Source organism: Choloepus didactylus, chromosome X, assembly GCF_015220235.1.
Source record: "Choloepus didactylus isolate mChoDid1 chromosome X, mChoDid1.pri, whole genome shotgun sequence".
NCBI classification, from domain to species: Eukaryota; Metazoa; Chordata; class Mammalia; order Pilosa; family Megalonychidae; genus Choloepus; species Choloepus didactylus.
In genome coordinates, this window is record NC_051334.1 from 58475461 (window position 1) to 58485136 (window position 9676).

Sequence of the window (9676 nt, forward strand, 5' to 3'; positions counted from 1 at the left end):
TCTGATAATGCCAGCCACCTTTTGATCCATGTTTCAGCCAACCACCCAAATGAACTGTTAACACCCTTTCTAACCCCTCAAGCTACAACCTTGAATGCAGAATCTCTGCTTAGTGGGCAGAGTAAATTCAGCCTGATCCAACCTTATATTCCTTCCACCATTATCCCACACTCTTAATATCCATTACCACACATATTCCCCTGGTTTCTGCCTGTATAAGTTGGAAAACTCATACAGTGCTTTTGGAGTATAGTGTACTTCTTCATGGGTCACACTTTGTACCTCACCCTTTGGGGCCTGTTGGGACTTTGGTCTAGTTATAGGTCTTGAAGCCAGGACTGGTGGTGGGGGTGGGTTATGAGAAGAGTTAGAATTATCCCTCAAGCAATTCACCTCAGGACATTCTGTAGCATTTTCATCTCTTAAAACAGGATTAATTTCTCCAGACAGAGTAATGAGTGATGCTTCCTCAGGGGAGGTGATTACAGGATTAGCAGGCACTGAAGGGTTAATCTCTTTAGGTGGAGTTTGGGTGGTAAGCTCCTTAGGGAAGACTGGAGATGCAGAAGCAGTTTCCTCAGGACAGCCCTCTACAGAGAAATGTAAGAATGACTCAGCAGAATCCAGGGTTCCAATGTCCTCACTGCCATTTTTATCAATCCATATGTCCCCATCCCAAGTTTCAGGATCCCATTCTTTTCCAATCAATGCCTTTACTTTAACAGCAGACACCCTGAGAGGTTGAGATTTTAGTTTATGTTGTAAATCTGCTACTTGCACAATGAGAGCTTGCATCTGGTTTTCAGAAATCTCAAGTCTGTGAACACAGGAAATGAGATTTTTTTTCAGGGCACACATAGAAACCTTTACATCTGTCATATGTTGTTGAAGTTTTAAATTTGAAGCCTTTAGCTCATCCCTTTCTCTTACAACTTTATCCAATGTATCTAAGAGCAGCCAGTGAACATCATTATACCTCTTAATTCTGCAAAACTCTGTGAAGGTATTGAAAACACTGTCACCCAGAGCCTTGCTTCATGCAAGAGTATGATTAGGAGAATCAAACAGTGCTGTTTTGCCTATCTCCTTTGCCATGGACTGTCAGTGCCCTCTTGATTATTGGAAATGGAGTCATTAGTGCCTTTGAATCTAATCAGAGTAGAAAACAAATTGTAAATGCCCATTTTAAGATTCTGTTTCTCAAAAACCATTCCTGGTACCAAGTTGTATTAGTTAGGGTTCTCTAGGGAAAGAGAACCAATGAGAGATATCTATGAATATAAGATTTATAAAAGTGACTCACAACTGTGGGTATGCATGGGTCCAAATTATGTTAGGGCAGTCAGCAAACTGACAACTCCAATGAAGATGTTCAATGAACTCCTTAGGAAACAAAATGGCAACTTCAATGAACTCCTCAGAAAATGAACTGGCAACTTCAATGAACTCCTCAGGAAATGCTTCACTGGGCAGCCAAAGAAGAAGTGGAGGTCCTCTATCTGTCTTGCTTAAAAGTCTTCAACTGATTGATTGGATTAAATCCAGCCAATTGCATTCTCTCATTGTGGAAGGCATGCCCTTTGGTGAGTCATCAGTCACAGCTGCAGTCAATTGACTGATGATTTAATAAACCAACCTGTTGGTTTATTAATCAGCCACAAACATCCTCACAGCAATGGTTAGGCTGGCCAGTGCTTGTTTGAGCAGACAGCTGGGTTCCATAACCTGACCAAGTTGACACATGAACCTAACCATCACAGCTTTTCTCTAGCACCACAAGGCTTTGCAGTTCAAGCTGTTGGGGGAGGGGTCTCCTGGCTTGGATGCACAGTTTTTACTTACAGATTTTATGCTGTGATCTCAGGCATTCCTCCCATTTAAGGTTGGTGTATGATGAGTGGATGGTCACGTTTGTCCCCCTGCAGTTATTCTGGATTATTTACTATTCCTGGTTTTTTATTAGTTGTTCCAGGGGGACTAACTAGCTTCCACTCCTCTCTATGCCACCATCTTAGATCCTCCTCAAAAGGGACTTTTAAAGGAGAAACAGAAAAAGATAACTGGGAAGCCAAGTCTCAGCTCCCATTGGAGCACACACTAAAGGTGGTTTGACCTGAAAGGGCACCTCCCATTTAAATAGACTTTTAAATTATGAGATTGGTGAGGTGTGAGGAAGCTCAGATTAGTTGCACAAGAACTAATCCCTATTTTATCCTTTTCCATCCCATACCTACCCCTGGGAAACAGGATTACTGGAATTTGTAAGTAGCAAAGGTGGGGTTGTGTTGCAACTCTAACCTGGTATTTCTTTCGCCATTGAGCTATGCTTGCTGGATTTGGGCAGTTATGGATGATGCTAATAATCATGAATATGAGGTGACAACTCCTAAGGTAGTCCTGGCAAGGCCCACAAATAAAGGAGTGGTAGATATTCTAGTATGGCACAAGGAATACAAAGAAGAAAGTGCTGAGCCACACTGGGATGAGATCAGGTATATGGTGTGGGTAAGACATGGGTAGGATTGGAGAGATAGTAAAGTGATTGCTGTAGGGACTGGTCATACCAATCACATGGCTGTGGAAGAACAACCCTGGCTGGTGGAGAGAGGATAGACACCTTTGACCCTGGGTTGTCAAGTGTGCAGGGAGGGACCATTAATTGCTTTCTCAGCTTTTGTTGACAAAGATATCTGGCCAGACTGCGTGGTATGTGAATATATCTCAATAAAATGATGATTTAAAAAAAAAAAAAAAAAAAAAAAAAAAAAAAAAAAAAGATATCTGGCCAATTTAACCCAGACTGTCTCCACCACACACACTTAATTGCTGACCAGAAAATAATCTTAATCAAAGAACTTTCAGAAACCTCCCAACATCTGCTGACTCCAGAAATGATCAGCCTCCACTTGAAACAACAGAACAAGAATAATTTTCTGGACACTGATGTGATTCCTTTTAGCCTAATCCTATTATTAATAGACACTTTTGTTCATTTTTTAACAGACAATTGATCATTCTAAACACTCTAACATGAGTTGTAATGGACAATCATATTGCCTGGGACTTCCTGTTGGTCAATCAAGGTGGGGTGTGTGTTATTTCCAACACTTATTGTTACACCTGGATGACATAGTTAATGGACTTGGCTCCACATGGAGAGCTTGGTTGTTGTCAAACCTCCAAATAGGCCTGATCACCCTACTGTGAGTAATAGTCTTGTTAATTTTTATCTGATATTGCCTATGACATCAGAATATGTTTGGTACAATCCCCTACCAGTACAATTAAATAAAATATCTGGTGGGGTTGCCTATGCTTCTAAAGTAAATTGTTAGATGGATATGTGAAAGATTGTGGAGTAGAATTGTAGGGGAATTGCTCTGCCAATGTGCCCTGATGACTGCATATAGTCACAAAGGCCTCACAGGCAAAGCCTTGAGCCAAAGCTTACCTGAGTCTTGGTTGAACACCTTGTGATCCTCCCTGAACATGAGATGAATACAAACCATCTCCTACTTTCCTGCTTATATCCCCTGGGAGGCAGTCATAAGTTAGTTTTTTTATCACCTCCTAGGTACTGAAGAGGTATGAGGCTTTCTGACTCACCCCACTCAGAATAGACCTGCAGAATAAAAAACCACTTCCTGCAGTCTAGAGTTGGCTCTTCAGCAATGGGCTATCCCACAATTTGTGTTGCAGTCATCTGGACCCTTTTGTTTCAGGGTGGTGTTTGGTGTGTGGGACAAGGATTATGAAGAGCTAACACCTTTGGATAATTTTCCTTTTGCTATGTAAGTAATAAACTATCTGACTCTGAAAGCAGCTCATTTTATCCTTACCAATCATATCAATCAGGCCTTTGCCATAACCTTGCCATGTCTTGAGCATATTTGACAAGAGATTTTAGGGTGTCTCTGAAGTCTTGGTCATTCCATTTCAGTACCAAAATATTAGAGGCCTGTCAGGGATTGGCAGCTGGGTGTTTATCAGATTATGTCCCACTAGTATTTTCTGTAGCTACTACTGGATTTTTTCTTTCTTAGTACTGAACTGTTAGTGTTGTGTGTTTGTATCCTGGTGAGATTTAGCACACCTACAGTTTTTCAGTTCCAAAGAACCTTCTGTTTAGGTTATCCAGCCAAGTTTGGGAACAAATCTAGTGTACTCACTTCAGTTGAGAAGTGAGGAAGTAGGATGTGGGAAGTTACACATGGTAGTGGAGAAAGCCACCCACCTCACAGGGTCATTGTGAGAACCATATGCAATGTTTGCAAAATATTTGGTACAAAATAACAACAAAATTATAATGAGAACAAGAAACGTGCATATTCTATGAATCGGTAATTACACTTCTAATTTCAAGCAACAGAAATGTGTTTGCATGTGCCGCAGAGACAGTAGAAGAATACCATAGCAGCATTACTTTGTAAAAGTAGAAAGCAATTCAAATGTCAATCAACAGTAGAATGGGTGCATAAAATGTAGTATATTCACACAGCTGAATACTATATATTAATGAAAATGAATGACCAACAACTATATGCAACAAACAAGGTGGGTAAACTTCATATGTATGACACTGAATGAAAGAAACCAACACAAAAGTGTGCATACTGCATTATTCCATTCACATAGAGCTCAAAAAGTGCAAGATTAATTTATGTTAGTCTAATTTATATTAGACATCAAGATAGCGATCAACCTGGGAGGGATAGGGACTGAAAAGTATGAGGGATCTCTTTGGATGGTGGTAATGTTCTCTTTTATGACCTAGGTGGTGGTTTCATGGGTGTGTTCAGTTTGTGAAAATTCACTGAGTTATACACATATGATATTGTGCACTTTCCCATATATACATTTCAAAAAAAGTTTTATTAGAAAGAATAGTTAGAGGCATGTAGGTTCTGAGTAGCTGAAAGTGGCCTGGGCAGTGCCTGCAGCAAGAAGGTGATCCTGAGCACAGAAAAGTGACAGCCCCCACTGCAGGAGGAGGTGCCACTACCATGGCTGCCCTACTGCAGGGAGTAGACAGCATTGCACGAGGTATTTCTCCTTAGTAGATTATGAGCACCTTGAAAGAAGGAAATGTGTCTTACTCATTTTTGTATCCCCAGTATCTAGCACAGTTCCTGGTACATAGTTTAAGCTGAATTTTGGGACATGTTCACTGTTTCACCAAGGTCCAAAACTGGTAATAACCACAGTGGAAGGTTACAGTTACAGGTGACTTTTTCTAGGGCCAAACTAAAAAGAAAAAAGAACTGGTTTGGAACAGCAATATATGCAGCAGTTTACATCAAGAAATTAAAAAACAGAAAAATTCAATAGTTTTTCTATTCCAAGATGGGATGAGCAGCTAACTATAAATGTGACCCCACAGACCACATTGGAATTTCCAGTTTGGAGTCATACTTTTAAAGCAGATGCTTTATTAGAAAGTGCAGCAATAGACTTGAAACAAGCTCTGTTAGTATACAATAGAAAATTATAAAGAGTGAAAGAGCAATTAAAACTTCCATTGGAAAACAAAAATGGCATAGTACAAACTGACAAATTGACAGTTGTTTTTGATGGATTGATGGTTCAGCAAGAAAATCTAACAAACTGCAGCTCATCTCCAACAATAGAAATACAGCAAAATGGTGATGCCTTATGTGAAAATGGAGATCCTTCAGCAAGGACAACTACCAGGTTGGCTGTTGAAGGTACTAATGGGCTAGATAATCATGTACCTACAAACACTGTTGTCCAAAACTCATGCTGGAGACAACACACCTTCATCTCCATCTCAGGTTACTGCCAGACCCCAAAATACACCAGCTCCAAAACCACTCACATCTGAGCCTTCCAATGACACTGTTAATGGTGAATCATCCTCATCTGCATCAACTGATTATGCAATGGCCACAGGGACTGCAGTATTTTCTGAAGAAACTGCCTTTTAAACTGCCTTTAAATTGCACTAGTACTACTGTCAAAGTAGTTCAAGAATAATGACTTTCTTCAAAAAACAAGTGTATTCCTTTTAACCAGTGCAGCAATGAGATCTGAATCTAAAAGTATGTTAAATCCTGTCACCTCTAATTCTGGAAATAGTTCTGCCTTTGAAGCAGCCAAATTAAGACAAACAGATGAGTGTGTGGAACCTGTATGGCAACAGTTTGGAAATGCCAACACAGAAACTTTGCCATCAGGGTGGGAACAGAGAAAAGAGCTTAATGGTAGAACCTTTTATGTAGATCATAACACCTGAACAACCACATGGGAGAGACCATGGCCTTTACCTCCAGATTGGAAAAGAAGAGTGGATGATCATGAAGAGTTTATAATGTGGACCATAAAACCAGAACATCAACATGGCAGCAGCCTACCATGGAATCTGTCTGAAACTTTGAACCATGGCAGTTTCAGTGGAATCAGTAAGAGGGAGCTATGCAACAACACAACCAATGATACCTCTATCTAGCTTCAATGTTAGTTGCAGAAAATACCCCATATGGGCCTTTGCCACCAGGCTGGGACAAAAGAGTGAAATTTCCACAAACAGGGTTTACTTAGTGAATCATAACCCAAAAAAAAAAACCCAATGGGAAGCTACAAGAACTCAAGGCCTACAGAATGAACCCCTGCCAGAAGGCTGTGAAATTAGGTATACTTAAGCGCTTAGGTACTTTGTTGATCATAATACAGGAACAACAACATTCAAAGATCCTCAAAGTGGGAAGTCGTCTGTAATGAAAGGTGGCCCACAAATTGCTTATGAATGCAGTTTTAAATGGAAACCTGCTCATTTCCATTATTTGTACCAGTCTAATGCCCTACCTCATCACTTGAAGATCAACATGTCCCAGCAGACATTGTCTGAAGATTCCTTCCAACAGATTATGGCATTAAAAACATATGACTTGAAGAGCCAATTATATGTAATATTTAGAGAAGAAGGACTTGATTATGCTGTTCTAGCAAGAGAATGGTTTTTCTTACTTTCACATGAAGTTTTGAACCTATTGTATTGCTTATTTGAGTATGCTTGCAAGAACAACTACTGTCTCCAGATAAATCCAGCATCAATCACTAATCCATATCATCTTTCATACTTTTGCTTCATTGGTCACTTTAGCACCATGGGACTTTTTCATGGAAAGTTTACCAATACTGGTTCCTCTTTACCATTCTATAAGCATATGCAAAATAAAATACTATTAAGGATTTGGAATCCAGTATCCATTGACACAGAATTTTATAACTCCCTTATCTGGATAAGAGACAATAATATTGAAGAATGTGTCTTAGAAATGTACTTTTCTGTTGACATGGAGATTTTGGGAAAAGTTATTTCACATGATCTGAAATTGGCAGGTTTCAATATCCTGGCAACTGGAAAGAACAAAGCTGAATGTATTGGTTTACTGACAGAATGGCATTTTTCTCAAGGAGTGCAAGAACAGATCAAAGCTTTCCTTGATGGTTTTAATGAAGTTGTTACGCTTCAATGGTTGCAGTATTTTGATGAAAAAGAATTGGAGGTTATGTTGGGTGGCATGCAGAAGGTTGACTTGGCAGATTGACAAAGAAATACTGTTTATCAGTATTATACAAGAGACAACAAGCAAACAATTTGGTTTTGGCAGTTTATAAAGGAGACAGACAATGAAGTAAGAATGTGACTATTGCAGTTTGTCACCAGAACCTGCTGTTTACCTCTAGGAGGATTTGCCAAGCTTGTGGGAAATAATGTGTCTCAAAAATTTCACATTGAAAAACTTGGCAGGTTACCTGGTTACCAAGAAGCCACATGTGTTTTAATCAGTTGGATCTACCACCATATAAGAGTTATAAACAGCTAAAGGAAAAGCTGCTTTTTATAATAGAAGAGACAGAGAATTTGGACAAGAATGAATGTGGATCCTTGTCTTGGAGAAGCCCTTGCATTTAAATGCTCAGCCAAGAAAAATTGCACAAATAGTGTATATAAGCTGTTCATTCTGTAGAGTGAATTTTCTGAACCTCTCAAAGTAGGTTTTCCATCCTTCCACAGAAATATGCAGAACTATTCATCCATTTCTATCTTATTGTTCCCCTGAAGTCACTAACCAGAAAAAAAGGTCATCCTTAAATTTTGAAGCAAAGTAAGAGACTTCAAATAATAAAATAATAATAAAATAATCATTATGTATCTATATAAGCATATCTGATAGTGGCTTTAGTTTTATATTTTCTATTTTACTAAACACAGCAGCTGCTCTTTCAAAAATATCTGGATTTGCTTCACCTTGTTTCTATTATCCAGGGGGAAAAGTGCAAATTACTCCATGTGCTTCTCCCTTAGGCAACATCTGAGAGGGTTTATTTGCATGGCTGTTCAGGAAGTTATTAAGGGCTTAGGCCATATCTTACTTTGAGGATGGCACAAAATGCTGCTGGCTTTCCTGAAGACAGGTGCTTGAACCTGTTAGTTTGTTTTAAATAAATACAATAGTTGAAAAACTTCCCTCTTTGCTACATCAGTAATATAAAGTAATGAATGAAACCTAACTTGCATGAAAGTCATATACTAGATCTGATATCATTTAGTGTATTATAAAAATTGAAAATAATTCATCAAGCAGCATAAAGGTTTATTTACATGTTACTTCGGGATGCTGGCATTTGTGGAATTAAAAAGAATCAAGCATCTCTGTACTCTTGTTTTTAAATCTGTATTGTTCTTTAAATTTAATTCATAATTGTGCCAGTTTGAATGCATTATATCCCCCAAAATGCCATTATCTTTTATGCAATCTTGTGTGGGCAGATGTATTAATGTTGATTAGATTGTAATTCTTTGATTGATGTTTCCATGGAGATGTGACCCACCCAACTGTAGATGATGACTCTGATTAGATAATTTCCATGGAGGTGTGGCCCTGCCCATTCAGCCCAGGCCTTGATTAGTTCACTGGAACCCTATAAAAGCTCAGAGAAAAAGAACCCACTGCTAGCTGCAACTGAGAGACACATTTTGAAGACGGCCATTGGAAGCTGACACTGACAGTCTGGAAAACACCATTTTGAAATGCAACCTGGGAGGAAGCAGATGCCAGCCATGTGCCTTCTAAGCTAACAGAGGTTTCTGGGCACCATCATCCATCCTTCAGTGAAGGTAACCTGTGTTGATGCCTTACCTTGGACACCTTATGGCCTTAAGACTGTAACTTTGTAACCAAATAAACCCCCTTTATAAAAGCCAATCCATCTCTGGTATTTTGCATAATGGGCAGCATTAGCAAACTGGAACAATAACAAATTGATGCAATTTGATACTTAAGAACACATAAAATAACGTGAACTATGCTGCTTTTGTTTGTGTTGAACATTTCGGTTTTGGGAAACCAGATGGATTGAAAAGTTGCATAAGCATTTGATCACTCAAATATGAGAATAATGATTTTCTATTAATGTTTATATATTTACATTCCTCTTAAATTCATGAAAATTCTATGCATCAGAATTAAAAAACCATATAAAAAACTTGGGGTTCTACCCTCTCTCTTTAACATAAATGTAGTTATTTTTGTCCTAAGTAAATAACATTTTTAAAAAAATTCAGTTGTATTGAGATATATTCACATACCATACAGTCATCCATGGTGTACAATCAACTGTTCACAGTACCATCATATAGTTGTGCATTCAT

The 9676-nt window shown here is 38.8% G+C and overlaps 1 pseudogene; it reads left to right on the plus strand.

Moving 5' to 3' along the window:
* The first annotated feature begins 6190 nt into the window (after nt 1-6190).
* LOC119522163 lies at nt 6191-7936 on the plus strand (annotated as a pseudogene).
* The last annotated feature ends 1740 nt before the right edge of the window (nt 7937-9676 follow it).